This window comes from Chiloscyllium punctatum, chromosome 30, assembly GCF_047496795.1.
Source record: "Chiloscyllium punctatum isolate Juve2018m chromosome 30, sChiPun1.3, whole genome shotgun sequence".
NCBI classification, from domain to species: domain Eukaryota; kingdom Metazoa; phylum Chordata; class Chondrichthyes; order Orectolobiformes; family Hemiscylliidae; genus Chiloscyllium; species Chiloscyllium punctatum.
The window spans coordinates 44,022,274-44,041,457 of record NC_092768.1 but is presented as its reverse complement, the minus strand read 5'-3'; the positions used below and the strand labels follow the sequence as shown (position 1 = coordinate 44,041,457).

General features: G+C 41.0%; 1 long non-coding RNA gene across 5 annotated transcripts in view; it reads left to right on the top strand.

Annotated features, from left to right (window-relative positions):
• The window catches only part of LOC140455464 (uncharacterized), an 81,954-nt gene extending 70,890 nt beyond the window's left edge, over positions 1-11,064 (top strand). For 2 of the 5 annotated variants that reach the window (XR_011952860.1, XR_011952859.1), the window contains one exon: positions 522-853. This is a non-coding gene — a long non-coding RNA (uncharacterized lncRNA). Of the gene's footprint in view, positions 1-108; positions 277-521; positions 854-8,928; positions 8,992-9,497 lie in introns of those variants that run through there. The other 3 variants (XR_011952862.1, XR_011952863.1, XR_011952861.1) reach the window with 3 other exon arrangements.
• The last annotated feature ends 8,120 nt before the right edge of the window (positions 11,065-19,184 follow it).

Genomic DNA, 19,184 nt, shown 5'->3' with positions numbered 1-19,184 from the left:
TCCCACTGGTGAAAGTTTAAGAAAATTTGCAAATTAAAACAAAACTAGCCTCATTACAACTATGTAACCAATGTTGCTTTAAATAAACGCTTAATTAATACTTTTTAGGGAAGGAAATCTGTCACCTGACCTGGTCCAGCCCACAAGTGACTCCAGACACAAAAATTTGATTCAGTCTTAATCACCATCTGAAATGCCTGGACAAACCACTCAGTTCGGAGGCAACTCAGGATGGGCAGCAATATACTGTACAGGAATAAAAACGTTTGGCACAGATTCCTAGTGTGGGTTCAGCATTCTTTCTTGGAGAGTTTCAAACTGACAACATCAATATGAGACATGATTTGGAGAAAGACACACACACACAGACAAAAACCCACATGCACACATATATTTTGTGGGATGAATTTGTACTTGCAGAGTTACATTGTACTTTGCTCAAAAACTGTATGCATTCATGTAGAACTCTGAGCTCAAAAACTGCATGAATTTACATAAAACTCTGTTATCTCACTTTTTAGATTAGGATCAATCATGGCATAGTCAGAGAACACAGGAGGCCAACACCTTCAACATATTGTCTAGCTATCACCATTGTTCACAGCTAATCTGAGAATGCAACTTTAAACAAAAGGTTTTGTGATTTACACATGAAAGAAGTGAAATTATCACTATGTTCTAACAGATGAAAGGCTTAAGCGACAATCAGTTTTTCACTGTATAATTTCAGTTACATCACACTGTAAAGTTTTGCTATAAAGTCTGTGTTACGATCGAGCCCTCCACTATCACCTGATGAAGGATCGTCGCTCCGAAAGCTAGTGTGCTTCCAATTAAACCTGTTGGGCTATAACCTGGTGTTGTGTGATTTTTAACTCAACATGAGACGTGTAACTTTAACCTCAAAGACAAATGCCACTCACCTCTGGACAAAACAGAAAATCAGTTGTAAAGGAATGGCAAACAAAAATTTCATATGGGAGAGAAATGATCTGAGGACTTCAGCATGAAGCTATGCACCTTTGGCCTCCAATCGAAATGAGGACAGAAGTGTCAGCATAAGTAAGGGAGTGAAGGGTGTAGTAGGGTGAAAGGGGTGGGTATGGGAGTGCGAAGGAGGGGAGACAGAGTCGAGTGCATCATAAAGCTGTGGTCTGGGTTCTCGTCACTGGATTTTCAAGCATGCACTTCCAATTTCAGTGCTGCCCATGAATGGATTGACTTGCATGGTAACTGTGGTTGGGATTTTAATTTATTTCTCTCTTTGACATGCTGTGAGAGACATTAATTGGAGACCCCGTTATTCTGCCCATTCTCTGCACCTCCTCTTCCAGAGCAGCTTCACAATTTGTTGCGAGTGAAAACCAAATAAGGAGATGTTGAAAGAAGAAGCAGCTTTTGTACAAGTTGTCATCCAAAAAATCCACAGTGATGTTCAGAACTAAATGCCCAAGTGTGAAGGAGCCGTGGTTATACAAAAATTGTATTTTTCTTGTTATTCATTAACAGATTGTGGATATTTTTGGCTGCAAGAGAGTTTATTTCCCATTGCTAAATTCCCTAAATGAAGATAGTGTTAAAGTATATTCTTGAACAGCTACAAGAGTTCTAATTCTGAGCTGAGAGTGTGGTGCTGGAAAAGCACAACAGGTCAGGCAGCATCCGAGGAGTAGGGAAATTGACATAAATTCCAAGTTTTGGGCACAAGTCTTTCATCAGGAATGTTCTCCAGCATCTGCAGTCCTCACTTTCTTCTAGTTCTAATTTTGACCCAGGCAAGAATTTTAGCTCCTTTTTATTCCCTTTTAAACAGATATTTATATGGCTGGTCCGATTCAGCTTATGGTCAATGGTAAACCCCGGAAGTGTTGATAATGAGAGATTTAATGATCTTCACTTCACTTCACCTCTTAAATTCAGCTGTTTTACTCATGTTTGGGCAAAGACTGCAATGAGGTCAGGAACTGAGTGGCCCTTCTAGAACCCAAACTGAGTGTCAATGAGCAGGTTATTATTGAATAAGTGCCACTTGGTAATATGCCATTGAATGTCAAAGGGCAATGATTAGATTTTCTTTTGTTGAATGGATAATAACTGGCACCACACTATGATGCATGTTACTTGCTACTTCTCTGACCAAGCATAGATGTTGTTCAGGTTTTGTAGTGTATGGTCACTGACTACTTCAGAGTCTAAGGAATTGCAAATGGTGCCAAACATTATGCAACTGTCTGTGAACACCCCCATGTTTTATTTTATGATGGATAGAAGGTCATTGATGAAGCAGCTGAAAATGATTACATATAGCATATTACTCTGAGGAACTCCTGTGTAGTAATGTCCTGTGGCTATGATGATTGGCCTCCAATAACCACAATTACTATCCTTTATGCTAGGTATGATGCTAACTTTTCTCCTGATTTCCATTGATTATAGTTTTGCTAGGACTCCTTATTGCCACACTCAATCAAATTCTGCCTTGTCACCTTCACTTCATTTCTTAAATTCAGCTGTTTTACTTATGTTTGGGCAAAGACTACAATGAGGTCAGGAACTGAGTGGCTCTTCTAGAACCCAAACTGACTATCAATGAGCAGGTTATTGTTGAATAAGTGCCACTTGGTAATATTGTTAACGTTCTCTTCCATCACTTTGCCTGGAGTATATGTGCTGTATTCATTGGGTTCAGATGAGTGCTTGACATGTAAACCCAAGACCTTGGAAAAAGGGTGTATCAACTAGTCCTCAGAGGCACTTCTTCCTCTTCAGGTGACTGTTAATCAGGCAACAATCTTCTCTCACTGGAAGATGGATGAGAAAGGATAGAGAATGACTCATGGCAGAGTTGCTATCAATCTACCTGGAGAGCAGGATGCTGCATTTGCAAGCTATTGAGATCATTACATTCTATGCCAACCATCTGTTCATTCTTTGATATCAATGAACCACTCTTAATTATCTATTTAAATTTTCAATTTAAACTACTATATCTTTGCAAATTATATTTAAATTACTTACAAGTGTCAACTACTTATATTATGCAACTGTGGGCCCAAATCCGAGATCTTATGCTTTTTGTTTTTTTGCTCTGATCTGCTGTACTCCCCCAATCATTGACAATGGGATATTTGTGGAGTTTTCTTCTCCTGTTTGTTATTTAATTCTCATCAACCAATCATGATGTGGCAGGACTCTAGATCTGTGTCCGATCAATTGGTTGTGGGATTGCTTCACCTTGATTCTGCTTCTGCTGTTTGACAACCAACACCATGACCTTTTTTAGGTTTGCCTGCTGTTGTACTTACTGCATTTTTCTTTGAAACAGGGTTGATTCCCTGACTTGATCGTAATGGTAGAATGGTGGTATATTTAGACCATAAGATTACAGATTGTTGTTGAATACAATTCTGCCAAATTTATTGCTACTAATCATTTACCTAATTTTCTGCCCCAAGAAACTGTCACAAACATTCTACAATTCATCTGCTAAACCATCCTTGGCAATTTTATTTCATCATAAGGATTAAAGTCTCTCATAATTCCTATATTACCTTTGTTACAAGATCCAATAATTTTATTATTTAATGGTTTAACTACTCTAAGGAGGCTTACAAATTGCACTCACCAAATACTTTTTGACTCTTTCTAATGCTAATAAGTGCATTTACTAATTCTACATAAGAACTAGGAGCAGGAGTAAGGCCATCAATAAGATCATGGCTGGTTTTCTCGTGGGCTCAGCTCCATTTGCCCACGCTCTCACCATATCCTTAATTCCTTTATAGTTCAAAAAATCTATCTTAGCTTTAAAAACATTTACTGAAGTAGTGTCAACTACTTCACTAGAATTCCATAGATTTACAACCCTGAGTGAAGAAGTTCCTTCTCAATTCAATGCTAACTTTGCTCCCCTTAATTTTGAGGCTATACCCTCTTGTCCTAGTTTCACCTGCCAGTGGAAACATCCTTTTTACTTCGATGTTATCTATTCCCTTCATAATTTTATATGTTTCTATAAGACCTCCTTCATTCTTCTAAATTTCAGTGAATATAATCTCAGTCTACTTTGTCTCTCCTCATAAGCCAACCCCCTTCTACTCCAGAATAACCTAGTGAACCTCCTGTACACCCCCTCCAGTGCCAGTACATCCTTTCTCAAGTAAGGAGACCAAAACTGCACTTAGTACTTTAGGTATAGATTAGAGTTGTGCTAGAAAAGCACAGTCAATCAGGCAGCATCCGAGGAGCAGGAAAATTGACGTTTGTGCAAAAGCCCTTCATCAGAGTCCTGATGAAGGGTTTTTGCCCGTAACGTCAATTTTCCTGCTCCTTGGATGCTGCCTGACCAGCTGTGCTTTTCCAGCACCACTCTAATCTAGACTCGGATTTCCAGCATCTGCAGTCCTCACTTTTGCCTAGTACTCCAGGTGTAGCCTCACCAGCATCCTGTACAGCCACAATGCAACCTCCCTGCGTTTCAACTCAATCCCTTTAGCAGTGAAGGACAAAATTCCATTTGCCTTCCTAATTGCTTATCGTACCTGCAGACCAATCCTCTATGATTCATGCAGAAGGACACCCAGGTCCCTCTGCATAGCAGCATGCTGCAACCTTTTACCATTCTAGTGATAATCCTTTTTACAGTTACTCCTACCAAAATGGATAACCTCACAATTATTAACGTTGTATTCCATCTGGCAGACCTTTGCCCAATCACAAGGAGAAAGTGAGGACTGCAGATGCTGGAGATCAGAGCTGAAAAATGTGTTGCTGGAAAAGCGCAGCAGGCCAGGCAGCATCCAAGGAGCAGGAGAATCGACGTTTTGGGCATAAGCCCTTTTCAGGAATGAGGAGGGCGTGCCAAGCAGTCTAAGATAAAAGGCAGGGAGGAGGGACTTGGGGGAGGGGTGTTGGGAATGCAATAGGTGGAAGGAGGTTAAGGTGAGGGTGATAGGCCGGAGAGGGATGGGGCGGAGAGGTCGGGAAGAAGATTGCAGGTCAGGAAGGCGGTGCTGAGTCTGAGGGTTGGGACTGTGATAAGGTGGGGGGAGAGGAAATGAGGAAGTTGGAGAAATCTGCATTCATCCCTTGTGGTTGGAGGGTTTCTAGGCGGAAGATGAGGCGCTCTTCCTCCAGCCGTCGTGTTGCCATGGTCTGATGGAGGAGGCCAAGGACCTGTATGTCCTTGGCGGAGTGGGAGGGGGAGTTAAAGTGTTTAGCCATGGGCGGTTGGGTTGGTTGGACACCCTCCTTTGACTGACTGAACTGGTCCTCACTCTGAACAACTTCTCTTTCCAATCCTCCCACTTCCTCCAAACCAAAGGAGTAGCCATGGGCATCTGCATGAGCCCCAGCTATGCCTGCCTCTTCATCGGATATGTGGAACAGTCCATCTTCTGCAGCTACACTGGCACCACCCCCCACCTTTTCCTCTGCTACATCGATGACTGTATCGGCTGTATCGGCGCTACCTCATGCTCCTATGAGGAGGTTGAACAGTTCATCCACTTTACTAACACCTTCCACCCTGACCTCAAATTTATCTGGACCATCTCAGATTCCTCCCTCCCCTTCCTAGACCTCTCCATTTCTATCTCGGTCGACCGACTCAACACGGACATTTACTATAAACCAATCGACTCCCACAGCTACCTAGATTACACCTCCTCCCACCCTGCCCTCTGTAAAAACACCATCCCATATTCCCAATTCCTTCGCCTCCACCGCATCTGCTCCCAGCAGGACAATTCCAATACCCAACAACCCAGATGGCCTCCTTCAAAGACTGCAATTTCCCCTCAGACGTGGTTGACGATGCTCTCCACCACATCTCCTCCACTTCCCGCTCCTCCGCCCTTGAACCCCGTCCCTCCAATCGCCACCAGGACAGAACCCCACTGGTCCTCACCTACCACCCCACCAACCTCCAGATCCATTGTATCATCCTTCGTCATTTCCGCCACCTCCAAACAGACCCCACCACCAAGGATACATTTCCCTCCCCTCCCCTATCAGCGTTCCAGAAAGACCACTCCCTCTGCGACTCCCTCGTAATGTCCACACCCCCCACCAACCCAACCTCCACTCCCAGCACCTTCCCCTGCAACCGCAAGAAATGCAAAACTTGCGCCCACATCTCCTCCCTCACTTCCCTCCAAGGCCCCAAGGGATCCTTCCATATCCATCACAAATTCACCTGCACCTCCACACACATCATTTACTGCATCCGTTGCACCCGATGTGGCCTCCTCTACATTGGGGAGACAGGCCGCCTACTTGTGGAATGTTTCAGAGAACACCTCTGGGACACCCGCACCAACCAACCCAACCGCCCCGTGGCTGAACACTTTAACTTCCCCTCCCACTCCTCCAAGGACATGCAGGTCCTTGGCCTCCTCCATCGCCAGACCATAGCAACACGACGCCTGGAGGAAGAGCACCTCATCTTCTGCCTCGGAACCCTCCAACCACAAGGGATGAATGTAGATTTCTCCAGCTTCCTCATTTCCCCTCCCCCCACCTTATCTCAGTCCCAACCCTCGGACTCAGCACCGCCTTCTTGACCTGCAATCTTCTTCCCGACCTCTCCGCCCCCACCCCCCCTCCGGCCTATCACCCTCACCTTAAGCTCCTTCCACCTATCGCATTCCCAACGCCCCTCCCTAAGTCCCTCCTCCCTACCTTTTGTCTTAGACTGCTTGGCACACCCTCCTGATTCCTGAAGAAAGGCTTATGCCCGATTCTCCTGCTCCTTGGATGCTGCCTGGCCTGCTGCGCTTTTCCAGCAACACAATTTTCAGCTTTGCCCAATCACTTAAAGTATCTATGTTCCTCTGCAAAGTTTCACTGTCCTCTGCACACTTTGCTCTGCCACTCATCTTAGTGTCATCTGCAAACTTTGACACTCTACACCTGGTCCCCAACTCTAAATCATCTGTATAAATCGTGAATAATTGCGGTCCCAACACTGATCCCTGAGGCACACCACTAGTGACTGATTGCCAACCAGAATAGCACTCATTTATCCACACTCTTTGTTTCCTGTTAGTCTACTTAATGATTTTCTGAAGAAGACCTTATCACTGAAGTTCTTATCTCATCTTATTCTTATCATGGCTACCACACCTCCTTTACCATTCTATATGTTTCTCTAAAACGTTGTGCATCTTGGAATATTTATTTTCAACCTTTGATTATAGCCACATCTCTGTAATACGATACATTTATGTAATGTATTTAGGATGCTTTGTGCATTCAGATAAGAACCTTTAATTTCATTTTTTCACTTGTTTCCTGCAATTAGTTTTTTTGTTGATATACAATTTTTACCAATATACAGTTTTTGTTGAACTTTCTGTCTCTTTCTGTCATACTCTGTTGACTTTACCCATGTTGTTGTACTCTATTTCTACTCAAATTTCTGGCTGAAAAGAAGCTTACATTTGGATACACAAAGGAAAACTACAGGGTCCAGCTCATTGAAGAATTTACTGTTGAACATTGACTGCACTAAGTTATAACTCACATGAACTGATTTTTCAATATTTGGATTGATCAAAACATATAATGTGTAACCTATCTCCTCACTTGTCCTGACTTTCATAACTACCTGAGTGCTTGTATGTGAGATGGAGTGGCAGAGTAATTTCCCACATTTGGAATGTTTTGTTAATTATCTCTGTCATTTATTCCATTTTAAAGCATTTAGCTGTTAAATTATTTCTAAGTTTGGAATCTGTAAACTCGAGTTCAGGGAACATCACTCTTTCTATTTCGGTTGGGAATGAGTCTTAAAAAAGGAAAATAATAACTCAAATGATACCTCTCTGTCTTGGCTTCAAAGAGGAAGAATAATGATAATTTAAGTTCAACCCCATTCCCCCTTTGTATGTGTCAGGTGATACTACCTCCGAGAACAAAATGTCTATGTGACTCTGCCCCTCTGTGATCCCCTGCAATGTCTAAAACTTAGAACGCAGCTCATCAACTCAGAGCTGAAGTTGCACAGGCTGAAGCCATTTGAAGCAAACCTGGTTGCCCAAGACTTCACGGATTTCCCATATGCCCTTTATTTCCAATCTCATTTATTTACTTGATGGACTAGTTAATTATTTAGGGTCTAGATTAGAGTGGTGCTGGAAAAGCACAGCAGGACAGGCAGCATCCGAGGAGCAGGAAAATCGATGTTTCGGGCAAAAGCCCTTCATCAGGAATGAAGGCAGGGAGCCTTTATCTCTCCACCCTTCATTCCTGATGAAGGCCTTTTGCCCGAAACATCGATTTTCCTGCTCCTCGGATGCTGCCTGATTTGTTGTACTTTTCCAGCACCACTCTAATCTAGACTCTGATTTCCAGCATCTGCAGTCCTCACTTTTGCCTAATTAATAATTTACACAGCTAAAGAAACACAATAGTAACTTGCATTCAACCATCTTAGAGATAGTAGAAGAAAAAATCATCAAATTTTGGAGGCTGATTAAAAGAGGTGGAAAATTAAAACCTCTATCTCCTCTGGACCAAATACAGAGGAACCTTGATTATCCGAACGACATGGGCAGGGAGTATTTTATTTGGATAATTGAATAATGGATAATTAAATGCTGGATTCACAGTTTAGCTAAGCATTGGGACCTTGTGATCTTGTCCAGATAATCCAAAATTTGAATGATGGAATGCCGGATAATCGAGGTTCCTCTAAACTTTGCAAATACATTACCAGTGATTCAGAAGATTCTTCTTCCTATTCTTTCATAGTTAATGCTGCATTTACCCAGTTTTGATAAAACAAAAAAAGACAATATTCGCCAATCACTTATCTTCTTTGCTGCTATGTTACACTGCGATTTTATTTACAGTGCTCTGAACCCACTGACTGACCTGCCCTCTCTGCTCCCTCCCCAACTCTTCAACTCCTACGGCTGTTTTTAGGTTCCCCTCTCTGTCTGGGAAGCAACTCCTACCTTATGCAGCAATGGAAGGCTTATCAAAAAGGTAAAAGATGGAGCTCTTCTTTCTCAATATGCAGTAAATAACAAAATACACCTGTGTCTGTGTCTTAATTGGGCTTAGTCTACATGAGTGACTTGCTGTCCAACAAATGGAGAAATTTCATTTACATTTCCGTTTATGAATGTGTTATTTATTAAACATATGGCCCTTTTCCATTCAATTACCATTTAACTCTTTGCGGTCTTCTGAGTCTGACAAGTCAGGAGTAGATAACATTGAGATTTGCACTGAAAGGTAATTGAAATGAAATGTTTTCAGGCATTACATAACTTTTTTCCTTTTTAAAAAAAAATTATGTAATGCTCTTGTAATTGACTCATTGTAAGTGTAATGATGGTATTTATTTTGAAACTTACCACATTGTTACTTAGTAATTCTGAGTGTAATTAGCCTCTCTTATTTAAATTAGCAGTCATTGTTATTTAATGATTCCTAGTTCACAATTCAAGTTGATTGTAGCAATATTTATTATGGGATCTTATGATCAGGATGATGGAGCTTGGATGTACATGACTGACCCTTCATAAGTGCCCCACGGTTGGTGCGGATGTGCATTTGGAAAAGCTAAAGAAGCTACAAAAACAGAGATTGAGAAGCTGCAGTTGAAAAACATGACTTGCAGAGAAGTGGTTGCAGAAGTTGCAAAAATAATCTACATTGTCCATGATGAAGTTAAGGACAAATCCTCTGAGTTGGAGTTAAGCTGGGTTGGAGAAATTACAAAAGGTAGACATGAGCTTGTACCTAAAGAATATTAAGGAGGAAACAAAAAAATATGTCAAAGAATCTCTTGAGGAAGATGATGAATCTGATGACGACATGTGATTAGTTTCTTTTGAAATATACAGTACTGATAGTGCATTTTTCCTTATTTTTAAAACAAATGACAGTATCAAGTTAACTTGGTTTCTAATGTGTGTAAATTTGAACTATACAAAATACTTGTAAAACTGGATCTGAATGCAACTAAATATCCTATATCAAATATAAACCTTACCTGTTAAGGTACAAAAAAAAATCAAGTTGAGTGTTAGCCTTTTTGCAATCCATTCAACTGTCTTTTCCTTTGCTCTTGTGCTGCCTGGGAAGGAGAGGGAGAGCTGAGTGGAAGAAAGAAAGTGGCTACGTCGTCTGCCTCTCTTCATTATCCAGTGTCTCTGCTGGAAACAGAGGGTATGTGACAATCAAATGAGGAAAAAAAAGGACTCCCACACGGAGGAATAGCAGACTGGCAGTCATTGTGGAATAGTCTCAAACTATTCAGTTCCTTCAGCAAATGAGGAGGCGGAGTTGGAGGGAATAATGTCTTCTTTTCCTGTTTTACAGTAATGTACCTTATTACATCAAAGCACATAGAGAAGATAGACGCCTGCAATTCAAGAACACCTCCATGGAAACAGAACCATTTAAGTATGACCAGATCTTCATACAGTCATCTGAGCTCATGCAACATAAATATATCCACTCAGGGAAGAAACCATTGCATGGTTCAATTACATGTGGATGCATAACAGGGGAAAATGCATTTACATGCAAGTTGTGCAGCCCATCATTCTCACAGCCATCAAACATGTTAATGTGCATATTCATATAGGAAAGAAGCTGTTCACATGTAAGATGTGTGACAAAATCTTCACACAATTGTTGCCCCTCCTGCAACATCAAACATTTCATACCAGAGAGAAATCTTTCAAGTGTCAGGTTTGTGATAATGCTTTTGCAACATCAAATCTCTTGATGCACCCGAGAATTCAGACAGAGGAGAAACCCTTTGGCTGTGACATGACTTTCCTCAATCTCCCAATCTTCTGACTCACCAGAGCATTTACACAGAAGAGAAGTGCTTTCAAACAGCTGTTTAAGCTTATGTAATGTCACTACACTTGTACCAGGGAGAAACCATTCTCATGTGAGATATGCACCAAATCCTTCTCAAAATCATCAGACTTCCTCCTCCTTTTGAGGATTCATACAGAAGAATAGCCCTTCAGATTTTTTTTTCCAAAAAGGAATTCTCAATCTCTTAGGCTCACTTAGGGCACCAGAGGATCCATACAGGAGAGCAGATGTTTGTGAGAAAAAAACGATCGACCACTCATCTGCTAAAGCAGATTCACAATGGTGAGAAACTATTCAGATGGAAGGTGTGTGATCAGGCTTCACAAAGTCAGTGTGTCTCCCATCCATCAACATATGCACAGGAGCGAAACCATTTGGTGTTCTGTTAAAAGACCTCCCTGCAGCATCAGTGCAGCTACATAGAAACATTCCAGTGTGATGTGTTGCCAGGATTATGTCTTCCCCTCCTCCCTCACCATACACTGATATCACCATACATTCTTGAAGCCAGGTCTCCTGCTTCCGTTGTATCTAGAGTTGTCTATGTAACTCTAAATACAACGGAAGCAGGAGACCTGGCTTCAAGAATGTGTGGTGATGTCAGTGTATGGTGAGGGAGGAGGGGAAGACATAATCCTGGCAACACATCACACTGGAATGTTTCTGTGTGACTGCACTGATGCTGCAGGGAGGTCTTTTAACAGAATACCAAATGGTTTCACTCCTGTGCATATGTTGATGGACGGGAGACACACTGACTTTGTGAAGCCTGATCACACACCTTCCATCTGAATAGTTTCTCACCAGTGTGAATCTGCTTTAGCAGATGAGTGGTCTATAGCAAATCAATTGCTAGTTTTTTTTTCTTTTTTTTGTTTTCAAAAATATACTTTATTCATAAAATTATTTTGATTTCTATACAATTGGTGATGCCATTCATATGTAAACATTGCATTTCTTTACATACAGTAGTCAGAATTAATCATTCGTATATACAAGTCTGTACATTTTCCTCCATATATTTTGCCGAGGTGTCAGCGGAACCCAGTTACTGGTTGGGCCCCCTGTTCTTCTTTGGCAGGCAGACGTTACACGGTCTTTCCCCACCGTGCCTTGGCGGCAGCTGCCCCAAGCTTCAGTGTGTCCCTCAGCACGTAGTCCTGGACCTTGGAATGTCCAGTCTGCAACACTCAGTCGGGGTCAACTCCTTCAGCTGGAAGATCAACAGGTTTTGGACAGACCAAAGAGCGTCTTTCACTGAGTTGTTGATCCTCCAGGCACAGTTGATATTTGTCTCGGTATCCGTCCCAGCGAACAGACTCTAGAGCACGGAGTCCCGCGTCACGGAGTTACTCGGGACAAACCTTGACAAATGCCACTGCATTCCTCTCCAGGTTTGTAAAGTGTTTTCAAAGGAATCTTGGTGAGTTGCTACAGTGCATCTTGTAGATGGTACATAATGTTATCACTATACATCAGCTGTGGACAGACCGAATATTAGAAGTGTTAGAATATGGTGCTAATCAATTGGGATATTTTGTACTGGAGAATGTCAAGCTTCTTGAGTGTTGTTGGAGGTGCAGTCATCCAGTCAAGTGGGTTGTATTCATCACATTCCTGAATTATGTCTCATGGATGTGGAAGGTTTTGAGGATTGAGGAGGTGAGTTACTCACCTCAAAATTCCTTTCCCTTGACCAGTTCTTGAAGACACAGTATTTATATGGCTGATCCCATTCAGTTTCCGGTCAATGGTAATCCTTTGAACATTGATAGTGGGAGAATTAAGCGATGGGAAGGCCACTGAATGTCAAGAGATGATGGTTGGATTCTCTCTTTTTGATATGGTCATTGTCTAACACACGTGTCAGCCGGATGCTACTTGCTACTTAACAGTAGATGTTGGGATCATGTCCAAGCCTTGCTGCATTTTAACTGCTTCAGTATCTGAAAAGTCATGAATTGTGCTGAATATTGTGCATCCCCACCTCTGTCCTTATGATGGGGGGGAAGATCATTGACAAAATAGCTGGAGATGATTGGGCAAAGTACACCACCCTGAAGAACTCATACAGTGATGTCTTTGGATATCGTGAGTGATTTTCAACCATTACGATAATCATTTATTGTGCGAGATATGTCTCCAACCAGTGGGGAATTTTCCCCGATTCCCATTGACTAGTTTAACTGGACTCATTAAGGTTACACTCGGTCAAATAAAACACTGAAATCATTGGCAGTCATCCTTACTTTCCCTCTTGAATTTTCTTTTGTCCATTTTGTACCAAGGGTGTAATGACATTAGGAGGTAAATGGATCAAGTGCAACCCAAACTGAGTGATAAGGTTATTGTGGAGTAAGTTCCACTTGATGGCATTGTCAATGACACGTTTTGCTGACGATTGGGAGTAGACTAACAGGGTGGTAAGAGATTGGCTTGGAGTTTTGTGTACACGACCCAACTGGATGATTTTCCACATTCTTAGTAGATACTAATGTTGTAGCTGCACTGGATCAGCTTGGCTAGGTGCATGGCTCATTCTGGAGCCTTAGTCTTCACTGCTGTTGCTGGAATATTGTCTGGGCATAAAACTTTGATGGTATCCAGTGTCAAGATCATTCACTTGGCATGTCTGGCTGAAGAAAACGCTTCCACTTCAGTAAAGGAACAACAAAAACCACAGAAGACATGTACATTCCGGCAATTTGATTTGATTTAAGTGACCGGGATTCTTCAAATCACATGAGTGATTTGAGGCGAGTAATAACAAGTGACAAATTGTTATTATCACTTTGGAAGGTGGCCCTTACCAAAAGGGGGAATGTTAGGACAGCCATGACTGAGCAGCACAAAATGGCCAATGACTGCACGTGGGTGAAACAGCAGAACATGGCTGACAGTTGTCTTAGAGACCTTGGAAAAATATTTGCTGAATGTAGCCTGCACAACCTAGTAGCTCTGTGGACCCAAGGTACCAGAACTGAGATAGAATATGCAGCTGCAGTTGTTTAACCATAAGACATAGATAAGAAATTTTAACACTACATTTAATTAGTGAGTCTGTCTTGAATTATTTAGTCAATCTGTTACAATACTAATAGAAGCTTTTCGTTAAGATCCTTCAAATAATCATCGGTATGGATTCTGAAGTGGTTATATATTCATCTATATACCAAAAAAATCACTAAAAACATTAAGGGGAAAGATCCAAATAAAATCATGAGGGAAAACCAGCATCAGAGAGTAAAAGCAGCCTCTATATCATTACAGGGAGAACAGGTACAGAAACTAGAATGCAGGTTAAATGAACATATTGTAAGACACCCAAGGGTAAAGATCAGGGTGTCTCATAAACACGGTGAGAAAGAATTCTAACATTAAGTGGAAACCATATAACTTCATTGGAACTGATATTATAACAATTACTAAATTTTTTGCATTTCATGCAATGAGGTTAATGAGGAACTTAAAAAATCCTTAACTGATAGGTGACTATCCAATTAATTTACAGTTAACATGGTGCAGCTGACAAATACCTGGGCGGGAATGTACTTGAATACATTGTCCATTGTGAAAAGTCCCAACAAGGGAGTGAGGAGAGTCTGGGAAACATGAGACCATGGAGGACTCGGGGCTGACCACAAGCATGTCCATCTGTAGCTGTTTAGACAGACAATTACCTTAACTGAAAATATATGTAATTAATTAATGATTAGTTTGTAAACATTAAAGGCCGGTTGAAACAAATGTATAAAAATATATATTGCCCTTTGTTAGTGAAGACCCCTTTGGATTTTCAGCTATTTTTCTTCCCAATGGAAGAAACTCTTTGGTACTGGCAGTGAACTCCTGGGTATTGAGTGAATCATTTGGTCATTCCACCCTGACACTGGAAATCTGAAACAAACAGAAAATATTGGATATGTTCAGCTGAAGTCAACAGGGTCTGTGAAGCAAAAATATCCATTTACTCATGGTTTTGATTACCTTTCAACAGAAATTGAATGGAATATTGATGGTTAACAAAAGTTTAATTTTTCAGCTTTGGAGGTTATATCAGCACAATACCTACATACTACTTAAATGTTACAAGACTTTTTGACTCAATCACCTATTCAGTCACTGGGTTCCATTCTCTGGATGAAAAGAGTTTCTCCTCAATGCTTCTCTTGAACTTCTACCTCTTAACATATCCTTCGTTATTGACCCCTCCCCTCATGGAGAAGGTGCTGTCCCATTCACCCTCTCTACACCCATCATAACCTTAATACACCTCTGTCAAGGGTCCCCTCTCAATCTGCACTTCTCCAAGAAAAATAAAGGCAACCTAATCAATCTTTCCTCACCGCTCAGACCCTGCCTTCTTTTATGTCCCAAAATCTATATTGCAAGTACACACATCAGATTATCCCTCAGCCTTATCTTTCCCAAGGAAAACAGCTTTAAGTTCTCTCATACATTAACTGAAATTCCTCATCAATGGAAATCATAGATTCTTCAGTCTCTCCAATGTCTTCACATCTTCCTTTTGATGGTAGTTGGTGTTCATGTATCCTGATGGCAAGTTTCCTCCTTGTTTATCTGATTTTTGTTAACAGTTCATGCATGTTATTTTGTAAATTACGTTAGATTTGCTGGTAGTATCCCACGGCTCCTTTAGGTTCATTAGTCGCTGTTTAAGTGTGTTGGTAGGTTTGTGGGCTACCATGATGCCAAGGGTATGAGTAGTCTGGAAGTCATTTCTGATCTGTCTTTGAAGTAAAGTAATGTGGCTGTAGTTTTTGGTTGCGTTGTGTCTGCTTGTTTGGGTTTGTTTCTGAGGAATTGGAGGATTGTGATTATTGGATACCCAGTTTTCTTGAAAACGTGTAGGTATTTTTCTTCTGCTGTTTGTAGTTCTTCTGTGCTGTAGTGTGATGTCGCTCATTGAAATAACGTCTTGATGCAGCTCTATTTGTGGATGTTGGAATGAATGCTACTGAAGTTAAGTATTTGGTCTGTGTTTGTTGTTTTTCTGTAGACGCTGGTTTGAAGCTCTCTGTTAACTGTACATTCAACTGTCGTGTCTAGAAATGGGAGTCTGTTGTCATTTTCTTCCTCTTGTGAATTTTATGCCTGTCAGGATATTGTCGATGTTGTTGTATATGTCCTCTAATTTGTTTTGTTTTGTAATGACAAAGGTGCCATCCATGTAGTGGACCCAAAGTTTGGGTTGGATACATGGGAGGGCAGCTTGTTCTCGTCTCTGCATTGCTGCTTCTGCTATGAGTCCTGCTATTGGTGATTCCATGGGTGTTCTGTTGATTTTCTTGTAGGTTTTGTTATTGAATGTGAAGTGGGTGGTGAGGCACAGGTTCACTAGCTTGAGGATGTTGCCTTCGCTGGTGAGGTTGCTGCTGTCTGGTGTTTGCGGTCCTGGTTTTCCTAGTAGTGATGCCAGTGTTTCTTTGGTCAGGTTGATTTTAATTGATGTAACAAGGGCTGTCACATCAAAGTAGACCATTATTTCATCCTCTTCCAACATGGTGTCTTTGATGGTGTTCAGGAATAAATGGAGTGGCGTGAATCTTCAGTTTTAGTTTTTGGTGGAGTTCCTTGGCTAGTCTGTATGCTGGTGTACCAGGTAGAGAGAATATGGGCCTGAGGGGGGCCCCCCAGGTATGTGTATTTTTGGTTATCCATAGAAGCATGGTGTGTTTGATCCATCTGGTTTCATATATTGGAAGTCTGTCCTGGTTAATTCTCCTAATTTTTGATGTCTTATTAGCAAGGATGAGATTCGGTTTTCGAGTTGCGGTGTCAGCTCTATCACCACGTGCTGGTAAGTGTTGGTTTCTGCAAGTGGATTATTTGCCTTTTTACCAGAAGATGGTGGTAGTCTCACTCTAATGGTCTCCTTTGATGTTACACCACCCACTTCACATTCAGTCGAAAAACCTACAAACAAATCAATGGAACACCCATGGGATCACCAATATCAGGACTCATAGCGGAAGCAGTAATGCAGAGACGAGAACAAGCTGCCCTTCCATCTATCCAACCCAAACTTTGGGTCCACTACGTGGATGACACCTTTGTCATCACAAAACAGAACAAATCAGAGGAAACATACAACACCATCGACAACATCCTGACAGGCATAAAATTCATAAAAGTGGAGGAAAATGAAAACAGACTTCAATTCCTAGATGTGACAGTTGAATGTACAATTGATGTACAAAAGCTTTTAACCAGCGTCACCAGAAAAACAACAAAAACAGGCCGAATACTTTAGAAGCAATCATCTCAACATCCACAAACAGAGCTGCATCAAGACAGTATTTCATCGAGCGACGTCACACTGCAGCACCCATGAACCACAAACAGCAGAAGAAAAATACCTATACAATGTTTTCAGAAAACAATGGGTACCTAATAAACACAATCCTCCAATACCTCAGAAACAAACCCAAACAAGCAGGCAATGCAACCAAAACTACAGCCACATTACTTTATATCAAAGACAGATCAGAAATGACTTCCAGACTACTTATATCCCTTGGCATCATGGTAGCCCACAAACCTACCAACACACACATCAGAGGACAAGTGAAACAAGAACACACATGAGAGTTCCTAGAGGCATGGCATTCTAACCAGAACTCCACTAATAAACACATTGATTTAGATCCTATCTACCTTTCCTTGAAAAAAAGAACCAGAAATGACATCATCTACCTTAAGAAACCAAGACCTATAAGTAGAGAGGCAGGACATACTACCAACGCTTCACTGGAGGCTCTCACTGATGATGTTACCTAGTCATGGTGACCAAACATCTGAAAATAAACCTTCCAGCTCAGTGAGCTAATTTACATCCAAGAATATATCATTCTTGGGAGTTTTGTTAGGGCAGATATGGAGAAGTTGCACCCCCATATGGGGAGAGTCTAGGACCAGAGGACAGATTCTCAGAGTAAGGGATCACCTGCTTAAAACAGAGATGAGGAGTTTTTTTTTCTCTCAAAGGGAAATGAATCTGTGAAATTCTTTAGGACACAGGGTTGTCGAGATTGGGTCATTAAGTATATTCAAGAATGAGTTAGATTTTTAATCAGTAAGGGAATCAAGTGTATGAGGAAAAGGCAGAGAAGTGGATTTGAGAATTATGACATCAGCCGTGATCTCATTGAATGGCTTGGTAGGCTCGATGGTATGAATGGCCTACTATTGCTCCTACATCTTATGGCCTTATGGAATTAACCTGCCTTGCAGCTTCAAAAACTAATGCAAATATACACTTAGATTCTGCTCCTCCTGTATCTCTTTTCAATTTGTAGATTTATTTATTATTGTCTCTCCATGTTCTTCTGACCAAAAAGAATCACTTTACATTTCTAAATATTGAATTTCATCTGCTACTTGTCCACTAATTCTCCCAACTTCTCCATGTCTTACTATTCACAATGCTTTCACAGTTTGCATCATCTACATCTCATTGAGGAAAAACCCTTTCACCCCAAGGCTAGAACGAATGACATTTTTCTGACTTGCTTCCTTCAAGGCAAAAGCTACACACTATATTATAGATGTGATCTCACCAAAGCCCCATGTAATTATAACGTAACTTAATTATTTCTGAATTTCAAACATCTTCCAATGTGTCAATATGTCATTTGTTTTCCTATAAAAACAAAATGCTGTAGATGCTAGAAATATGAAACTAACTCAGAAAGTGTTACAGAAACTCAGTAGGTCTGGCAATATTCTCTTAAATCCTTGGAGAGAGAAATAGAGTTAATAAAACAAATGCAGTATGGTTCAAATTCAAAACTTCAACTTTTGACAGCACTTTCAGATAGAAAGAGGAGAAGAAATGTGTTCTCTGATAGGATTATTAGTGTTTAGAATTCTCTTCTACAGAGTCAGTGCAGAAGATGTCAATGAATATATTTGAGACTGAATGAAACAGTTTTTTTGAGTGACAAGCGAGTTAAGGGTTATGGGATGTTGGTTAGAATGTGGAGTTACAGCTGCAATAGCTCAGCAATGATCTTACTGAATTGTACAGCACGTTCAACATGCCAATAGCCTTCTTCTGCTCAGATTTCTGATATTTTATTTTCTTGAGGTACAAACAGTCCATCATAAACAGGCCCATCCTGATTCCAACTGGTCCCAATGACCCTGAAATCTGAAACTAATTCTTTAACTATACCCAATAGAAAGTAGCAGTAAGAGTAATCAAAGGTTGATGCATTTGAGATAATAATTATTAAAGTTTGCTTTGCTCTTAAAACTCTGACTTCAAGCTCTGAATTCTTTTTCTATCAGACATTATTGATATGTACAAAGAT